Genomic DNA, 22,456 nt, shown 5'->3' with positions numbered 1-22,456 from the left:
AGTGATAAAACAACACAAAAGAAATGCCACGACTCACAGTCGAACAACGTGAACGAGCATTGGATATGGTACAGATGGGAGCCACCCACGCCCATATTGCACGAACCTTCGGTTGCTCCCGTGTTGCCGTTACCAACTTGATGCAACGTTACAGACAGACTGGGCGGACCGCTGACAGGCCAAGAACAGGCACACAAGGGGAAATTCCAATATATACAAAATATACAATTTGTATATATGGTATATCCAAAAATATACAATTTTGTATATATGGTGTATCCAAAAATATACAATTGTGTATATATGGATAGATTTTACCACTGCTTCACTAAGTTTCGTCTTACTGGATTCTCACAATATGTGGTTGATGTTGAAAATATTACTAATAATACCGGACAGTATTATTGCATGTGACAAATATACTTTAAAACTATGTTCATTATGACAACTATATTTGGAGTGTTATGAAATAATTGGCATTTATTCATGTTGACAGCATTTTACATAATAAAGAAATGGAAGATTTCAGCAGACTTTTGTAACAGTTAGATATATAATACGTCCGCCTACTGTTTACAAATAAGATGATCAATACATACAAGTAGTTCAGAGTAGTTTTAAATAGTGACGGTAAAATAAATTTATCGTGAATAGCGGCAAATATGAATATATACAATTTAATATATATGTTTCTGTTATGTCATGGTATGTTGATTCTGAATTTAAAATATTGCTTGATATTGTTTGCCAAACAGTTGTATGCACTGTCCATCGTGATACTTCTACTTAAGGATATAAAAAAGGATGTTTGTTTAGACATGCGTCCATTGCACAAGGCGAAATTCCAATATATACAAAATATACAATTTTGTATATGTGGTATATCCAATAATACACAATTTTGTATATTTGGTATTTCCAAAAATATACAATTTTGTATATATGGATTGATTTTGCCTCTGCTTCATTCAGTTTCTTTACATTGCAGACATTAATGCTAACAATATGTGGTTGCTATTGAAAATATTACTAAGAATACCGGACAGTATTACTGTATGCGACAAGTGTATATTATTGTCATTATGACAACTCTATTTGGAGTGTTATGAAATAATTTGTATTTATTTATGTTGACAGCATTTTACGTAATAAAGAAATAAAACACTTGAGCAGACAGTTATATCAATAATATATATAATAAGTGCGCCATCTGTTTACAAATAAGAAGATCTATACATACAAGTCGTTCAGAGTAGTTTCAAACAATGACGGTAAAATAAATATATCATGAATATCGGCAAATATGAATATATACAATTTAATATATATGTTTCTGTTATGTCATGGTATGGTGATTCTAAATCTAAAATGTTGCTTGATATTGTTTTGACAAACAGTTGTATGCACTGTCCAATGTGATACTCCTACGTAAGTATATAAAAAAGGATGTTCGTTTAGTCAATTGACATATTAGTGGAATTAGTGTGACAGGATAACTAAGTTTGTCATCTGGTATAATGCACTTCCTCGATTAGCATAATTAGAACAGAGTTTGTAATTAGTTATATGCGGACTCCAGTTAGCTAAGGCAGCCAGCATCAGTCGAGAGTGTGAGCAGCTCGAGAAGAGGCGAGCAACTCAATGTGATTTATGAATTTGTGGAATTTTAATAAATAAACGAACGCCTGTCACAAAAATGTAGTTGAACATAGAACACACAGAATCGCAGATGTTTCTATCGTACATTTGAGGGTGAACGTGAACGAAGCCGTACAGGGTGCCCTACATCGATTTTACTTCAGAACACACAGTGAGCTCAGGTAAATTTATTAATGATATTTTCATTCATTCGTGCAATAGATATGGCAATCCTGAGCGCTGACTCTGTATGTGTTTGCAGTAGAACATTTGGAAGAAATAAAAACATGACTTACAAGTCTAGTACACAACAAAGCCATTAAGAGAATGAATTGATTCACAATGAGACAACATCTTATCCAAAATTTGTTTAATGCAACAGGTTTAAAGCATTCAGAATTGTACAATCATTATTATAAAAAACAGCATCTTTATATATATATGTGTCGCTACCTCTCTCATGTTAAATACATAAATGTATAAAAATGTTTTAATATAGTTTAATATTACTATTAGTTTTACATTATAAGTAACATTATGGACCCTAGCATGTCGAGCCAAGAAACAATTGTATATATTATTCACCTTGGAATGTCTGTTTACTGTGTTTGCGGCGGGGTCCAGGCAATTCCCTAAGTGGACAATTCTAACTACCACTGCGTAAAATATTAATGGCGATTTGGAGAAAATTACCAAATGGATGAAAGCAAGTAAAGTATAATCCAAAGAAAACAGAAACTATTCAATTTCACGTTAAAGTCAATTTAAATGCAATACCTAACCGTAAAATGAAAAGCTTTTTTATCAATGACTTTTGGTTAAATGTTTCAGTCAGATTGTTAATAGCATTCTGATATTGTGGATTAGTTAAAAAGATTGTGGGTATATGTGTAGGTAATTCTCTCACGCTAGTGGCAGAATGTCACTCAACCAGTTCATGTATTCTACGTCAAAGAAGATCAGAACCCGTGTATAATTACAACATCCTCAGAATACCAATAACAACGAAATGTAGAAAGTAACAAACATGACCAACATTATTATTTTATGTTAATCTTTGTGCCATGCATGTAGCTAGATAAACATATGTATACTTTTTCAGTCTGTGTGAAGTCGTGCATAAATACAGTTGATTTTTTAGGGTGTGTTTTTGTACTGTCATCCCTAAACAAAAGTTTCACTTTTATCCTCAAAAGCGCAATAATATTCATGTTATAACCTTTTAACTTTTGATTTAATACGAATTACGTAACATTCATGTTACTTTGATTTTATAATGTTGTTACAGACCCATGGACTGACGGTTACAGGCCGGCAAAGCCACATTTCGAAAATAGATAGCCCAAATTGATGTGGCTCTCGCGGCAATGGTTATGGTTGCGTGATTGTATAATGTGGCTCTCGCGGCTATGCTGTCAAAACATGCTTTGTGATTCTAACAGGTTACCGTATATAACAAAACAAGTCTTGTTTTCTCATTTATCATTCAACAAGGATAACATATTCATCAAAACTTTACATTGATGAATATGAATAGCATATGAATATCACAATGGATTTAATGCCATTACTGCATTACTGCAATACCTGCATCGATTGCCTTGTACTTCTTTCTTCGTGAAGGTTCTCACCGCTGGTGAGAGAGTCTCAGGACTGCAACCTCTTTGAGTGACTGCTCTCGCTGAAATAGCTTCACTACCTCGTAGATGTTCGGGTGGCACTTCCTGGCAAGTTTCTTTATCTTGTTGTGCCACCCTTCCATGGGATTGTTGGTACGGTGGCCTTGGTTTTCGAAATGGTTCCAAATCTCTGGCATGAAGGCCCCTCCTTGAACCCAACTGGTTGTCACGTAGTCGATGAAGGCAGTCACTTTAGGGCCTGCAGGAGAGTCAGCAATGGCATCAAGCCACACATCATCCACTTTGTCACGAGGTACTAGAGGGAGGGCAGCAGTTCTTCTCACCAGCTTCTTCACCTCCTCATCTTCCTTATAGTCCATCACCAGACCTTCTTTCTACACCCTCCTCCAGATACATTGGGTGAAGTGAAAGAAACACCCTCTAACTAATGTCCCAGGAAATACATCAGTCACGTGAGCTGCACGTTCAAAGTCCAACTGAATTGTAAGTGGGGCAAACTCTAGACCTCCTCTACTAGCAAAATCGCATAGGTACTGAAACATGTTGACATAACACTATTTTGTTCGATTGGACAACAAACAGTAAACTAATGGAAACATATGGCCAAACACCTCAGCATGTAAACAATAAATCTGATCAAACAACTTGGGACAGGCATAAAATATACCATCACAAAATACAATGTCTGCAGTACACAAATGTTCAATGTTCTTGCCTGTAGTGAAGATGAGGATGTCGTCACTAACACGGTGTAGGAACTGGTCGCCTCCCTCAGTCTGGGAGTATTAAATTAGGAGTATAATTAAAATGTGGGACACTCATATACAGGTATCGGTAATCGGATTAATTAATTACCCGCTAGAATAGGTGAAATGCACTCAACTGAAAATGTGGCTCTACCGGCAATAGCCATTTCTGAAATGTGGCTCTCCCGGCTAGACACCGAATTAAGGTTCATTAAGTATCATAAAATTGCCGGGACATAATATGGTGGCGATACATTCTCTAATTAACACCTGTCAAAAAGGGACAGGTCATTTGGGTTTGTGCTCTGTGTTACGCAATATGTGTATTCACGAAATAACATTCAACGAACTATGTACTCAGTCCTGTGATGTTGGTGTCTTTTGACATTAATGAACATGTAAGTAGATACAACGCGGGCGGATTGATGCATTCGTACTTGGTATGAATAAATGAATTACACTTCGTTCTTAATTGTGTGCGAAATACGCATAATGTCTGAAAGCGCAAGTTAAATTCCCAATTACTGACTTCGTTCTTAAATAAATCACAACCATTTATAGTTGTATCACTGTGTAGATTCTATTTTAACGATGTAAATCACGCCACATTTAATGTAAAATACGTCAACCAGTCCATGTACTCAACCATTTCCACTAGTATTTTCACAAAAGATCAAAGCTTAAAAACAGTTATCAAGATATATTGTACAAATCTTTAGAAATACATAATCTTTAAAAGGAAACTGCCATCTTGATCTACTATTCTGTATTGTATGACATTGGATATATGCTCATGTACCGCCGCTGGTGGTTTAATGTATGACAAATAAACATAATTTGGTTTGAACCCAACCATGCGTGTGCTGAATTATACAGCGCCAAGCGTTCTGAGCGCCAACGAAGTTTTTCAAAGTAGAAATTAAGCAAAACGAATATTTATCAAACTTCTTATTGCTAGATCATATGTATGAACAACAAGTACTATAATCGGAAATATATTACATGTTATATAGGCACCCGGATGCTCAAAATCACAATACATTGCTAATATCCAATATTTGTGTTCCAGCGAGTGAATACCAAATAGACAAGGACCAAACCAGCTCTACAGACACAAACTCTCTCAAAGGCAGCAAGGTGCATTATACAGTTAAATGAAAATTGGTCTGTATCGCATCCGCTCGTGACTTGATAAAAATGTCAGATAACTATAACATACATAAAGGTGTCTCGTCTGTTATTTCAAAAGACATGATTTTATTCTACCAAAACGTAATATGTCAGTTGTGATGCATCTTATTCGTGGCAGGCTATATAATGCAGGCACGCTTTAAGGCCCTTTATGTATTATTCCATCTTTAAAAGAGGCGATTAATAAAATACGAAACGAGCCATAATACCATGTTTTATGAACCTAGCAAAACCAAACAGTTGATACCAAACTGTTCACTCGTTTCCTAGAAATGGTACGGCACGGGGGATCATTTAGTATCCTATTTACGAAATGAGCGATACTGTTGTTCTCTCATCTTTTTTAATCATACACAATATATTTCATTTAATATCTTGAAGCTGCCAATGAAAGCATGAACTCAATTGTAAGAACACCTGTATGTATTTGGGAAACAAAAACACGAGTTTTGAGCAAAGGAAAATAATTTGCCCATGGGCCAAACCTTTTTCTCGCCCATGGGCGAAACATTTCAATATCGCTATCAAATCGTTGATGGGCCATGGGCCACACTTCGCCCATAGTGGAAATATTGAGTTTTTGAACAATTTCTTTTTCATTTTTTCTTCCGTTGTATGTTCCCATGAAAACAGCATGTTTAATTTTGTAAATACCTTCGACCGAGACTGGGTAAAGACCGTAGAGTTTCTGGACTATTGGGTTTCCAGAATTAAAATGGGACGTGTTATTATATTAAGGGCTTGGCGGAAGGGAAGACATTATGGTTCAAGGACTGTGAGGGGCGGTCGGGTAGCCTAGTGGTTAAAGCGTTCGCTCGTCACGCCGAAGACCCGGGTTCGATTCCCGACATGGGTACAATGTGTGAAGCCCATTTCTGGTGTCCCCCGCCGTGATATTGCTGGAATATTGCTAAAAGCGGCGTAAAACCATACTCACTCACTCACTCAAGGACTGTGAGACAGAAACGTTGCGAGTTTTGTTTCTTTGCTACCTTGCATGAGAAATGTTTTTTTATTTGATATATTTTGTTTTACGATTATTGAAGAGTTTGATTTGATGAAGTAAAAATCGCCGATTATGCCCCATATTTTCCCATTGTGAAATGGTGGTTTAGCGGAATTATTGAACGCCCGGTATCCTTAACAATGGTGTTTAATGATAGGGTCTGTCATTGGTTCCGATATTTGGCCTCTGGATTTTATTCACATGAAAATCCATTTATTTGACATTTGTTTTCTTATTACACAATGAAATTAATCATAAATATATCTAATAATTTTAGGGGGCACGGGTGGCCCAGTCGTCTAAGGCGCCGCGATTCGCGTCCCTTGGGCACGCCAGAAACCTATGATTGTGGGTTCGAATCCCGGTTCGCCCCGATTATGTTTCTAGGTTTGTCAGCACCATACCCGTGCTCGTGGGTTTCACCGAAGTGGTAAACGTCTTAGACCTGCATCACTTCGGGCTTTCCTCCCACATTAAGCTGACACGGCGTGATATAACTGGAATACTGTTAAAAGCGGCGTTAAACCCAACTCACTCACTCACTCTAATAATTTTGGAATCATATTGGATTAATTTCAGTCTAGTGTTTCTGAACTAGATCTATGTGTGTTCTTGTTAAAATGTCTGGTCTGAATGGGATAATAATAAATAATATGATCATAATTGATTTGGTACAATGGCATACACATCCATGAGTATTCTATATGATGCAATATAGCCACTGGGGAATCCGTGTACAGAACAACATAAAGAACTGTTCATACCATTATTATTGAAAAATAGTTATGATTATAATCAGCATGTTAGATGAAATATCTGTGTACGAAATTATCTACAAATAAACGACTCAATAAAAAAAGTTAAGTTACATTATTGTTCAAGCTAAGGACAAAAACCCACTATGATCATAAAGGACCACTCGCTAATTAGGTTCTTGTTTACTTAAGAGCAGAGTTGGCCTTGTTAGATGATTAAACCAAAATCCAGGCGCTCCGGCGGGGGACTAACTGGTCTTGTTATTGTGTGGTATGAGCTGTGACGTAGACCCAAGAGAATAATGTAAAAAATGAGACCAACTCAAGTCTATAATGATTGGGAAAGTCTAGATTTCAACAGCTCAAGTCTGAAATTAAGAATGGTTCTGGGCTCCTTTTTAATTGCATCATTTTCATTTTGTAGACATGGATAGACCAACCAGGAAAGAAATTGATGGAATATTAATATAACATGTACATTACGTACAGCATCTTTAAGGGTGTTAAATTAGGAAAAAGTACACTCTTTAAAATATTTACCGTACTTAAATAATGATGACTCCTTGAATAGAATCCGACCGCGGCCATGTCAGATAAATCTATTTTATGAACAGGAGGGTTTGGTCTTTCCCGCATATTCTCACAATTTGCTCGTCGATCATCTGTACCTTTTCTCCCAATACCGATTGTCATATCGCTCTCACTTTCGAATGTGATTGTTTGGGCACTGCGTTTGTCTACCTTCACCAGTTACATCTATTGTAAACAACTCACTAGATTTATACCTTTCAAAAAAAGGTCAAATTTACGCTCAAATTTAGTCGGCGCTGTCTGAGGCTCCAGGTAAATAAACATCGTGGTTTTATGACGGGAGATCAGACGAACCGTGAACCAGGGGCATGCGACGTAATTACACCTAAAGGTGGTAGAACCAGGGTATTGTCTCTTAACTGACTAATTGACCGTATTCGTTTTGACCCCCGTGTTTTATACGCACCCCGGCTCATAAGCAGAATACAGACAAATGAGGCCCCGTGATCAGCGGAGCGTGAACAAAATGGATGCCGCCCTTCGGCCGTACCGAACAGTCAAGCTGCGATCTCGGAACTGCTCGCCCGATTGAATCATATTGCAAGCGGAGACAAGATTTCTTCCCTTACCCGAACATGATCGTTGCTCAAATCTATCTTCAGTAAATCATGAAATTAATGCGAGCATGACATTTATGCGAAAAATGCGATCGTCAGTCCCTCTGATTATTTTAATATGTTTCATTTCATCATGATAAAAAAGTTAGTCACTTATAAGGTTACCACGTTGAAAATGGAAACGATCGTTAACAAAAACAACAAAATGTATTCTCTCATCACTCAGACTAACAGTGATATAACTGCAAATTAAACAATCAAGAGCGCTAAAGTATTACACATGGTGGGTGGAGGACCAGGGGCACTTTGAATTTGACAGGTGTCATCAACTGGTCAAGTAACATCACGGTTTGTATATTCACGTTGATTGGACAGTCTAGACTGGCGCCAACTAATCATGACGGCGTCTTTAGAACAGAACAGAACTTTATTTCTCCCAGGTTTAGGCTTTTAGTGATGGCACATTTGTAATTCAATCTAATATACTTTTCTTGATTGATTATATGACTGCGGTCGTAGATCCGGATGTATCTAAATATGCTCAGTAAATACACAGGATTTATTGTGATACTATTAGGATTAATAGATACAATTGAGTATTTATACCCTTGATCATAAAGTTAGTCACTACTTTTATTTTCACATTTTCGATTTGTATGATTTGGGTTATGATTAAATTGACAAAATAAGAAATCATTCCGTGTATATGGGTATTATATACTGTACCCCAATACGTAATTTAATTGTGTATAAATAAGGACACTAGGTTAATCACTGTAACTGATTATTTGATAAACATATTCACCTTTAGTTGAGTAATATGTCACAGAGGTAAAGCTAATTCACAACAACTAATTGCCCTATTTATTTGGCTTCTATCTTTTATGGTGATAAACTTCATTGGCAATAGACGTAGCATATAATTGTCCGCATGAACAGTCTACTCTGTTCCAGATATGTTTATTCATTTTGTCAGCATTTAAATCGTTGCATTCCTGGCTCAATGATTCATTTGACGAAATCTTGTTCCCTGTTTTGAATTACCGTCAGATAGTTCCAGACGAATTATAAAATTTCCAGCCCTATGTGTTGCGCATAATTCCGAGATAATTCGAAGTTCATATTCTTGTACGAACACTTATCAAAATTCATTTATACCTAGTACTATTATGTACATATGCATATTAGTTCAACTTATAATAATGAGGCTTCTATTCTCGAAACGGTCTTTGTTCTACGACAACCGTAAGTCGGTATGGGAAAACAAAATATTTGTATAATTGTTCAAAGTTCATAGTCCATGTCATATGATTATAGACAAGGAAGATAAGAAATTAAATATAAAGAGTAGCCACTTTAAATTACGGAAATTCTTTTAGTTAAATTTGCTCATGATTTGGTCTTTTCGTGGTAAATAGTGCCAAAATACTCTTAATTATTTACTTTCATGTCATTACTAATCTCACATAAGGTCAAAAGTTGTACAACGTTTAACAGATATGATTATGACATGTTGTATCCAAACATATCCAAACATATCCAAACAAATCCAAACAAATCCAAGCTTGGAAATGTGACCTTGACAAATTGTGGAATGGTCACATTTCCATTTGGAATGATTGTATTTCCAAGTTTTGGATTGTTTGGAATGGATCATATTTTGTCCAGTGCTTGCAAGTCTAAGGGTCCAACAGGAGTTATTTCTGCGACACGCTATTTCAAAACCCAAAATTCAGAGTGATATTTATGATTTTAGTCAGTGACACATCTCTTGGGGTAGAAGTTCATCTGTCACCATTCTATGGTATTTCTGGAAAGGAAAGTTAACTTACAAAGTTGTAATATACGTGAAAGGCTTAATGTTGCTGATTAAGCACAAAGATATAAACTCTAACTGACTGCTCAGTAACATTCATGTAATATTAGTAATATTCAAATAAGTGTACTTGTTCTAGGTGTGTGTGTGTGTGACGTGGATACACATATCTAAGCGTATAGAAGAAACGTCAACAAACTTGTAACTCTGTATAAAATAATAAATAAGCCATGTCCTTCATATGTAACTGATCTTATACCACCAGCTGTGTCACAGAAGGTCAATTATAATCTCAGAAACCGCCATGATTTTGTAGTCCCATTTGCACGGGCATCTCCGTTTAAAAGGTCTTATATTATAGATACATTAGGCCAATGGAATAATCTATCATCAGGAATCAGGGATAGTCCGTCAATATCTTATTTTAAAGCTGTCGCATCTGAGCAGCGTACATCACCACCTATGCACTATAATTGCGGTGAGAGATCTACAAACATATTGCACACTAGATTAAGACACAATTGTAGCACACTAAATTCCAACCTGTTTCGTGTTAATTTATCTGATACTATTTCCTGTAAATGCGGAGCTCCTTGTGAAAATTCATTCCATTTCTTCTTCGAATGTACCTTATATGATGATATTAGGGAGACATTACTGACAGCTATCGATAATCTTGGAGGACAAAAAACTCTACACAGTATTCTTTTTGGTGATCCAAACTTAGATGTTTTCCTGAATACAAAAATATTCTTGTCTGTACACAAATTTATAGAAACGACTAACAGATTCAGTAGCTAGCATATTATTGTTTCCAAGCTGTTAATCATTAATATTGTTAAATCTATATACAACACTAACATGTACATGTATAATATTAGCATATGTATGAGATGCACACTGTCTTCACTTTCCAGCACATTGTGCATATCCTTCATATGAGCACTGTATATAAATTTATATTGCGCACTATGTTTCCACAATGTGATGCTTCAACTGTAAATTGTTTATTTTCAAGACTTCAAGAGTTTAAGACTCTTTTATTGTGTAATAAAGGCCTCCAGCCCAGAGTACATGTGTATATAATCAAGTCACAACAATTTTAAGTTACAAACAACAATTACAATCATTAAGAAGAGATCTACTATAATCAAGAGGAGGTGAAGCATTCGTAAACTGTATATAGAGTTGTCTCCCTTTAACCTATGAGATAAACTTGCCTTGCCTGCGTGCATTTAACAATATAAAGTGCTAAAGATTCTGACAAAGAATTATCTGTCATAACTTTCTCAAATTTGTCGAGAGTACAAAGATTACTAGTACAAATACTTGGCAAAAGCATATTTCTGAATTTGTTATACAAGTAACATGATGTAATAAAATGAACTTCATCCTCCACAATTGATACACTCAGATTATCAAAACAATATTTACATACTCTATCCTCTCTAGCAACACCTCCCCACCGCCCGATTTCAACAGCCAGTTTGTGGTTACCACATCTGAATCGACTAAGAACAATTCTTAATTTTTTACTCTCCATATTGTGCAAATACCTTTCAGGCTCCAACACTGATTTGATAATAGAATAATTATAAAGCTTACTTGTTTCACTTATAGATAGTGCCCATGTTTGTTTCCAACAATCCTGCAACCTTTCCCTACAAATTCTAAGGAAATGGGTTATGTCACCAACACCCTTTTCAAACCAAACTAGACCAAATCCAAGTCTGTTCAACAGATATTTTATTCTAGTTGCCCTTGTGGCTCTACCAGCCCCATCTAACTGATATAACATCAGATAGCATGCCTTAGGATACCTATTTGTGGACATGTTTAATATTTTTAGATAATACTTAATTGAATTGAACATGGTTGTTACATGTAATGGATACCGTCCTAGCTCCCCATACAAGACTGCTGCTGGAGTGTTTGAATTAACATGGAGAACTTTTCTAAGAAATTTGCAGTGCACATTTTCTATAACTTGGACACTTTCAAATCCCCAAACACATTATGCATAACATAAGACTGGAGAAACCATCCTATCAAATAGAAACAAGGACTCTTTAATGTTAAGCTTAGACTTTTTCAAGAATCCAAACAAAATAAACAGAGCTTTTTCTCCTTGTTGTGCCAGGGTACTTCTTGCCAAACTCCATGAGAGCTTAGGGGTGAAAAACACACCAAGATACTTATAAGCGGATACTGCTTCCAGAGGAATACCATCACAGTGCCACTTTTCCTTTTTTGTTACTATACCACCTCTTCGGAATACCATGACTTTCGTTTTCTCCAAATTAACCCTCATCCCATACTGATTGCAAAATCCTGCTAAACAATCTATCTGGTGCTGTAACCTTCTAACAGAATCTTCAACATTAGCAATATCATCTGCAAACATTATCAAAGTGATGTTTTCAGCATACTCAATGACAAAAATACCCTTGCAATCATTAAACCTGTAATTATCTACTAGCTCATTCAAAAACAGGGTGAATAACAGTGGGCTTATCATACACCCTTGCCTGGTTCCTAGTGTACACTCAAAGAACTCAGACAGTGAGGACTTGTTAACTAGAACACATGATTTTAGCTGACTATACAGAGATGGAATAACTGTGAAAAATTTACTTTTAACACCTTTTTGTAAAAGTACATATTTCAATAAATGGTGCTAGACGCTGTCGAATGCCTTCGAAAAGTCTATGAATAAACAATAGCAGCGCCCTTTTGACTTGGAGAGGTATTTCTGAATAACCGATTGTAATACAAATATATTGTCTATGGTGCTATATCCATTTTCATTATGCAATATTATGTATAACTGTATATAGGGAGAAGGCGGTAATAAGTGCTGCCCAAACCCTTTGTCTTTTTGGACAATACAATATGTTTAATAATAATAATAATAATAAGCAACCAATGTATTATGATCAGGGTCCATTAGTATCCCTTCAGCAAGTGCGAATCAGGTCCTAACACATCTGTTTTGTCATGCATCACGCGCTATACAGTCGAACCTCGCTTATGCGGACAATTGCTTTTTCTAAAATGTTGTCCGGATAAACGAGTTTCTGGATATCTGAATACCTTGTTAACTGACAAGAAGTCCTTACCCTACCTCAATTCTACCGAGGCATATGTGAAATGAATGGCAAAAATATGATTTATGAAGGATCGACCAATTACTAATAAAATAAATTGTGCTGTACACTAAGACAAATATTGTTATGGATGAGCAACTTCTTTATTACAATTGGGCGACGTTTCGGTGTAGATTCTAACACCGTTATCAAGCAAATGATGTTAGAATCTACACCGAAACGTCGCCCAATTGTAATAAAGCAGTTGCTCATCCTTAACAATTTTGACTTAGTTACCATTCCAACTTATAAATGCCACTCAAAGAAGTTGTGCTGTACAGACCTACGCAGCATGCTGTGACAGCGCACTGCATTATTGAAACAGTTGAAGAAATGCATATGTAGCCTAGTTTAGACTATGCACTTGTTTTGTGTACAGATGTGACGGCGGGGTTGGGGCAACCTGACACACATGAGCATTTAATAGACATGTTTACCTGTACTAGTTGAAAGCAAAGGTTGAAGTCATTCATCTGTGAAAAATGTTGTCGCGGTATCTGTACATGTTCTTTGTCGAATTGCATATTAAAGTACATCAAGATGAGACATCATATACATTCATATATATTTATTGAGCTCGAAACCTTGAAGTGTAGCCCGGACACTTCCTCGAAACTATGGGCGGCCATGTAGCTTTAATATCTTACTAAATTATATCACTGAACATAGGTCAAGGTGTATCAGTAAACAAAGATCTGAGGGGCTGTATTTCCTTCATCGAACACACGCTGCGTTCATCACAGTTTGTGACGGATTACGGGTACAAACGAACTAGCACTTGTTTGGCAGGTAGGTTTTGCTAAGGTTTGTTATCTTGTTCTCTCTCTACCCTCTACTTCCTTAATCACAATTTAAATCCCAAATAGACTTTCGGGCCTAACACTGTGGCAATTTTAGACCCTCTGTTTCTGTATTTACTTGAGCTCATTTCCCCTAATGTTTACATCATCTCATAAGACTAAGTCATCAATGATGTCAAAGCTGTCTGACATGTTTCTTTTGAAGCGTTTATGAAGCTAAACAATATCCAAGTGACTTAAGCACAAAAATACGCGCTTTCCATTTGATCGAGGTTTGTATGTGATTTTTTCCCACTCATGTATGCCCTTGTTGTTACTGTTAATCCTCTATTGTTATCATCCACTTGCTATATATATTCTACACTATGTCCCTCATTCAGTCTTGCTTGACAACGGTATAAGGATCTCTACCGAAACGTCGCCTTTTACAGTATTAAAGAAGTTGTTATCCATAAAAAATTGTGTCTATCAAGGCTCAGGTTATGAAACAATCTGAACTCACAGTCTTGAATTACTACACAATACACTGCCTGGGACCCCAGCTTCAATGGCTACACTCAATATATGCTATTTCAGTATCCAAGTATCTAAGTGGCAATAAGTATGGCACTTGTGCCCCATCCCTTTGTCTCCTTGGACAATAAAATATATTTGGAACAAATAAAAAACAACACACACATCATACCATATTGCATGTCTCTCATTCCTGTGTGTAGTATATTAGATACACTGCAAAATACACTTGTTCTGTGAACAAGTATGTGTGTAGACTTTATGGTCAAGTGCACAGAGCAGATTAATAGTGACAGTGACAAGTGGCAAGTAACAAATTCTTTATTTTTGTCTCATCGGAGATACAGGTTGTAGGCATATACGTTATTATAAAGGTACACTATAAAGTATCTCTGCCACCCACGATGTGGGTAATAAGAGACCATACATAATGCATAGTGAAAAAATTGAGTTAAAACATATAAAAAGCAGTAACATTTGTTGATGTGCACTCATGTCCTCCATTACTGAGTATCATAAGCAGCATGTAGTTGTCGTATTATAATTATCCTGATAGCCAATATGCACTTATTGTAAGGTGATATGACGTCAAACCAATGGGGCGACTACAACAGACGTCATGTTTGGCTTATTCATCATATATTTTTAAAACAAATGATATTTCATCTTTATCTGGTTATAAAATTACATAAACTCTCGACTTTATTTTTTACCGAAAACAAACCTCAAAAAGTATTCGAATAATTAAAATAGTGGCATAGATCCACATCTGATACCAAAACAAGTATTGTTGATAAATAGTGTGGGGCGGTCCGGTGGCCTAGTGGTTAAAGCGTTCGCTCGTCACGCCGAAAACCCGGGTTCGATTCCCGACATGGGAACATGTGTGAAGCCCATTTCTCGTGTCCCTCGCCGTGATATTGCTGGAATATTGCTAAAAGCGGCGTAAAACCATACTCACTCGCTATTCATGGACAACGCGTCTGTTAAAATAATATTATGTATGTCCGTTTATATACAGGATTTCTCTTTTACGATTCGTTGTCGGAAGTGACAAGATCAAAGTGGAAGCTTGCAGTCAATACATTTACTTGGTTCTCTAAAGTACAAGTAGATATCTTCAAAAAGCACTATGTACTATGGGGAACAGCGTAAAATAAATTCTCAACAGTGAGCGGGCTGTTTTTCTTTCAAACTCTTTCTCTTTCATGTTTTATTTCCTGAATGATGAGAATACTTCTCCTGCCTTTTGATTTCATAGAAGTAAGATCAACAGTTACACATGTTGTATGTAGTCTAGCATTGTCGTGTTGAAGGATAACTTGATGGAAACAACATGCGGCTGAAGAGTTACATCACAATAGCGTATGGTCGTTCAGTTGCCTGGCACTAGGTATATTCTACCTGTGTGAGAGAAATTTGCCTACATTATTTTGCTGCCAAAGCCAAATCTGTCGATCTGCCGATGTCGGTGCAACCCAGCTAACCCATATTCTCAGTGCGGCATAAATCGCTTACCCAAATGTCGCTGAACAATGTTCCATCGCTGTTTGGGACATATACTGCTTGCGGCTCAGTTGAGAATTTGAGAATTGCAAATAATGTAGCCGTATGAAGCGGACCTTGGAAGCCATTGTAACACGGGGACGCCTCGACCTGGGTCAGTCAATTGACGTGCCATGCTTTTCGTATCGATACCAGAGGAATTGATGGTGTCTTGGCACACATTTCAATATCCTGGCTACAACTGACTGCAAGTCTCCTGTTTCCAATCGACCTACAACGTTGCTCCGTTGAGCTTAGGTGAGACGTGGCACGACGTCACAGGTAAAACAGTTGGTACCAGTCAAAACCACCCCACCATGAACGTGCAGTGATCCTATTGTAATGCGGTGTTACCATTCTTACTTTTGCAATATGCATGTGGTCGTTGTTGCGCTTTGAACGATTAAAACAATGACAATTTAAATATTAAGTATGTATATGAAGACAACAAGGTATGAAATATATCATGTATATGCGGCAGAGTAATATTTTGTACAAACAAGTTAGGTTTTAATTCTATTTTAGCTATAGTTTTATACACATTCTATTTCATATTTGAATTAAGTACATAGTTTATTTACTATGTCTTACTTTTGCTATATAATTGTATTTCAACTTAAATATTAATACCATAGCTTATCTGTTTCATTCAGTCTATTATTTATCCAGCCTTGAATAACCATACCACTCCATACCATACCCCAGTACCATACCCCAGTCGCAGTTTGTACTCCAAGCTAGCAACACCTCTCCAGCCTACCAAGCCACCCAAGCCAACCAGCCACCAAGCCAACCTCACCCAGCAAAGCCTCCCAAACCAGCACAGTTTCACTGATAGCCAACGAAGGAGGTAATTATCAAAACACACACCCACATTCTCTCTTAAATCTACTCAAACCCAAGCCCGCAAATCCACAAAATCACTAAAAATCCTCATAGGTAAACAATAGGATAATCCACAACCCCTAAATAACAATCTCAAAAACCTAAACACATCTCAACAAACCTGCTCAACCAGTACCCACCACCTACTACCTAAAAACACACCTCTCACTACCAACTCACTCCACACAAACCCACTCACCACATCCACTCACCTCACCCCACTAGCCGCAAAACATGTCCGACTCCCGCAACACTACCCAGGCAGACATCCAACAAACAGAATCACCCACACCTTCGGAAGCCCACAACACTTCCGGGAGGACATCAATCCCACTCATACCTGACGGTTTCGGCTCCAAATCACCAGTAGCTTCACCCACCAATACAGCCGTATCGCCGATCCCCACAACAAACACCAAATAAAGGAAGCTGGACAGTTCCAACACGCAACCACCACCAAACATGTCGCCCGCATCCATCATCACCACATTCGCCCTTTACTTTTGCGCTACAGGCCCCATAAACGTCCTTTCTAAATGTCTCACAGCCAATAAAGTAGGAATCTGGTTCAAACAGCACAAAATTCACTACGACAAAATCAAAGAGGCTAACAAAGGTTTCCAAATAATTTTCCCACACCAGAACTCCCTAAACGCAGCCAAAAAAATCACCCAAATCTTCCAATACACAGTAACTCATCAAACCCCAAACTGGCAGCTATTCACTAGGGGCGTAATCAGAGTAAATCCTAAAGAAAAAAACGAAGACTTAGACATGTACGCACAAGACGCTAACGATAACCAAGATATGTACCCCCAACCTAAAATAACTAGCACCCGAAGAATAACTTCAAACAGAAACGGTAAAATCTCAAACACACCAATAGTCATAATCAATTTTCAAAAATCAGCTAAATATCCAGAAGCACCTAAATTTATCTCCTTCGGAGCAACCACTAAATTAGAAGTCAAACCATACATAAAACAAGTTAAACAATGCTCTAACTGTCTCCAATACAACCACACAGCCAATCAATGCAAATTCCAAAAAACTAAATGCAGGAAATGCGCCCAAACTGACTGCCCAGGGACATGCACACCTTGGTGCATACACTGTAAAAGCATACAACATTCCTCACTATCCAACCACTGCCCTCATAGACACACCCTCACACAACAGGCCAACAAACACATCAATATCGACACAGCCAAACTCCAAACAAAAAGACAACCACAGCATACAAAACAACCTCTGCTACCCACACCACAACCAAACAACACCCCACACTTGAACTCGGCATGGGATGGCATCCTGCAAAGAGTGCACCCAAAACACACATCAACAATACGTCCATCCCACAACCCTCCACCTCCACTAGCACATTCACAACATCCACACCTGCAGGCAAAACAAGCAACAATACGCCCGCCACAACCCAACCATGCAAACCACAGCCGCTATGGCAACAACAACCGATCCCAATAAACCTAAAACCGCTAGAGCCGCAGGAGGATTAATAATACTAATCAGAGAAGACATTAACTATGAAGAAATCAAAATAAACACACCAAACCTAGAATCAAATGGCATCCAAATAACTCTCAAAAACCAAAAAAATAAACATCATTAACATATACCACTGGACAGAACAAAAAATTCAAGCTGAGGACCTAAAAAATTACTCCAAATAAGCAATAAATCAATTATATTCCTAGGAGACTTTAACGCTCACCACCCCACCTGGAGCATAGATGAAAAAATAGATAATCATGGCAAACTAATCTCTGAATGGATAGAAACAAATAACCTTGTACTCTTAAACAATAACCAACCAACTAGATACGATAAGAAAACCATATGCACCCCAGATCTGGCCCAAAGTACTCAATGGGAAGTTCACGACGCCCCACTAGGTAGTGACCACTTCCCTATAAACATTACCATAGGCAATACAAACGTTCCTACCCAAACAGAAAACCTAGAACCAAAATTCAACTATAACAAAGCTAACTGGGACAAATTTCAGGATATCTGCAACCAAGCCAACCTAACCAAACTAGAAAATAAGGACCCAGAAATCTACTGCAAAAACCTAACAGACTACATAATCAACGCAGCCAAAGTATCAATACCTTATAAAACAAATAACGTAGGCAAACCCTCGGTACCATGGTGGAACGAGGAAATAGAACAAACTAGACGCAAACGTAAAACAGCATTCAATAGAGCCAAACGCGACCATAACCATATAACGGTAGCTCACGAACTAAACCACAAGGTCCAAAAACTAGTCAAAATAGCTAAAACCAAAGATTGGAAATTATTTTGTGAAGGAGTAAATAATTGCACAGATGCCAGAACAGTCTGGCGAAAAATCCACGCCATTAGAGGCTTAAAACGTCACAAAAAAAAACACCCAACATAAACAATTCAACCAACCCTACCGAAAAGGCAAATAACCTAGCAAACCACTTCTCGGCCATAAGCAGCAACAATAACTTCAGCGAAAAATTCCAACAAAAACTTAAAGCAGAAGCCAAACCTACTAAAGAACCAAATAATGATAACCTCGAAATAAACCAACTTTACTCAATGAAAGAACTCCAGTACGTACTCCAAAATAGGAAAAAGGGAACTGCCCCAGGACTAGACCTAACATCCTACCAAATAATACCCCCCCCCCCCCCCCCCATGGGGCTTCTCCCTTAACTCAGAAAAAACAACAGGAATAGTATTCAAACATAAAAACATGAAACCCGCCTCCCCAAGCCTCCAGCTAAACAACCAAACAATCAAATTTCAAAAACAAACCAAATTCTTAGGACTTATTTTCGATGAACATCTCACCTGGGATGCTCACATCCAAAACCTTACAACTAAATGCAGTAAAGACCTAAACACCCTAAGATGCCTAACTGGCTCAAACTGGGGAGCCTCCAAAGATACCCTCCTCTCACTCTACATATCACTAATTAGATCAAAACTAGACTACGGCTGCGCCATATACAACACCCTAAACAACTCTCTAACTAAAAAACTTGACTCAATACAATATCAGGCTCTCAAACTAATTACACGCACCCAACATGGCACCTCCTACACTTCACTTCAGGCCTCAACAGGAGAAATGCCACTAAGTCTACGCAGGGAACAGCTAAGCTTAAATTTCTGGGCCGCATCACAATCAAACCCTCTAATCCAAAACTTAATAAACCAAAATATCAGCCCCAAAAACCAAGCTCTAGCTCGTAAACACCCCTTACTTACCCCAATATCCCAAAGAATAACAAACTACCTAAAGGAACACCAAATTAAAAATCTTAAACAAAACTGCAAACAATCAAATATCTTCACCCCTAAACTTAAAATACCCAAAATAGACACAACTCTAGCTAGCCAAATAAATAAACAAACCGACCCAAACATAGCTAAAACCACCACACTAGCATACATACACGAAAATTGGCCAAATTGGTGTCACATTTACACGGACGGATCTTCAGATCCGACCTCCAAACACACAGGTTTCGGAGTCCATACCACACAACCAACTAAAACCACACAATCCTTCCGACTCCCAAACAACCAATCAATATTCACGGCAGAACTAATGGGCATGGCCTCAGCCCTCGATAGTCAAGAATCCAAAAACCACAATAAAATCCTAATACTTACCGACTCCCTAAGTGGACTGCAAGCCCTCCAAAATAAAAATACCAAAAACCGACCTAAATTAATAAATCTAATACTTAAAAGCTCCAACGACCTAACTAACGCAGGCAAACAAATAACCTTCTTGTGGATACCCGCCCACGTTGGAATATACGGTAATGAAAACGCCGATAAGGCAGCCAAACTATCCCTCAAAATCCCAGAAATATGCTTAAACTTACCCATCTCAAAATCAGAAATTAAAAGTGTAAATAAGCAAACAATCACAAAAAATGGCATAACCTATATCTAAACTCAAATAGCCAAATCAAAAAAAGTACTCAGCAAACCACTAACCAAACCAAAAATTATCCATCCATCAAAAGAAAATCGACAGAGTAATCACTAAACTCCAAACAGGACACACCAACCTAAATAACCACCTAAAAAAAAATTTAAAAAAACATACTACAGGTAACTGCCCACACTGCAAACAACTAGAAACCCCAGAACACGCACTCATCTACTGCACACACTACCTAACACATCGAACCGCATTACAAACCACCCTCAATCTAAACAAGGCTCTCACTCTAGAAGCAATACTAAACCCACAAAATAAACTAGAAAACTTCAAGGCCTTAGGCGTATTCTTAATCAAAACGGAACTAATAAAACGCATCTAAAAACACTATAATCCACCAAATCAAAATTACATAAACACACAAATATCCACCATACCCAGCTCCCTTAGTTCTCCTCCCCTACCCCATCGGCATCCATTCCAAATCTCAAAATTCCCAAATTCTATATAAGCAACCCCTAAAGCCCCCTCTTGGGTTGCACAGACCACTTTCGCCCCTTTCGGAAACACTGTAGCGATCAGAACTGGGATACGGCCAGAACTGGGATAAACACCGTAGAGAATTATATCTCTGGCATGCAACTATGTGTTTAATTGACAAACATTTAATAAGAGCAAAATCATCTGTACTTCTTGTGTTTTGTATTTTTACTCCGTTCTGCAAAGTGCGCCAATGGCAATGCTACTGACTCGATGTCCGACATTTGCAGCTAAATATAGCAGCGTATAAAAGTGGTAATGCGAAACTAAAGCGGAATACAATTTCTTCTTTTTATGCATATCGCTCATGACAAAATGCAATTCCTATTAAAATGGTCGTGTTGCTTATTATCTGTAATTACTGCCCATTGCCATGTTTAATTTCTAACCATGATATCACTCCCAAAAGTATTATTTAATTGTCTATCATATCATAACCTTTGTGAGGTGGTGACATGTTTAATAACAGAGTAAATTTTCTGTTAAATAGCTATCTTGGCCACTTCTGAACACAGTGTTTCCTACAAAATAGCAAAAGCCAAATGAAAATAAAATTATTCTCTAATTTATGTATTTTAAAGTTGTTATGCCACTCATTGGTGGGGATACAAGCATAATGATTACAAGTGGTAACAATTATTCAAAATCACTCGATTTGATTATTGTGTACATGATGATAAAAGCAACTATTTTCTTATATTAATGGTGGAGGTACATGTTACTGCTTCCATGCATAGCAGATGCAGGATGTGAGAAGTTTGTGCTTCATCTTAGAAGTCTGACTTAAAAAATAAAAGAAACTAATTACATATAGAAATATTAGAGTAGAAATTGTTGAAAAAGATTTCTCTTGTTAAAAAAAAGATTTCTTTAATGTTCCTTTGATCCACCCACCACCCTATTCTTTTTCTCATTGTTTTAAAGGAAAAAATACATATGTAATACCCGGTAGGACAAAATCTCCTTCCTGGTCAGTATTAAAATAACTGGGAAACTCATTGAACCATTCCTGGTAGCTTATTGACATAAACACGTTGAAGCTTTCATAACCGTTTTGCCAGCAAAATGTCCTCATATTTCTGGGGAGACCATATGGAATCTAAATGATATTATTTAATATGATTGAAATATT

This window comes from Haliotis cracherodii, unplaced genomic scaffold (assembly GCF_022045235.1).
Source record: "Haliotis cracherodii isolate W230 unplaced genomic scaffold, xgHalCrac1.p SCAF_12, whole genome shotgun sequence".
Taxonomy (NCBI): domain Eukaryota; kingdom Metazoa; phylum Mollusca; class Gastropoda; order Lepetellida; family Haliotidae; genus Haliotis; species Haliotis cracherodii.
The sequence above is the reverse complement of the archived record's forward strand: the minus strand, read 5'-3'. Positions refer to the sequence as shown.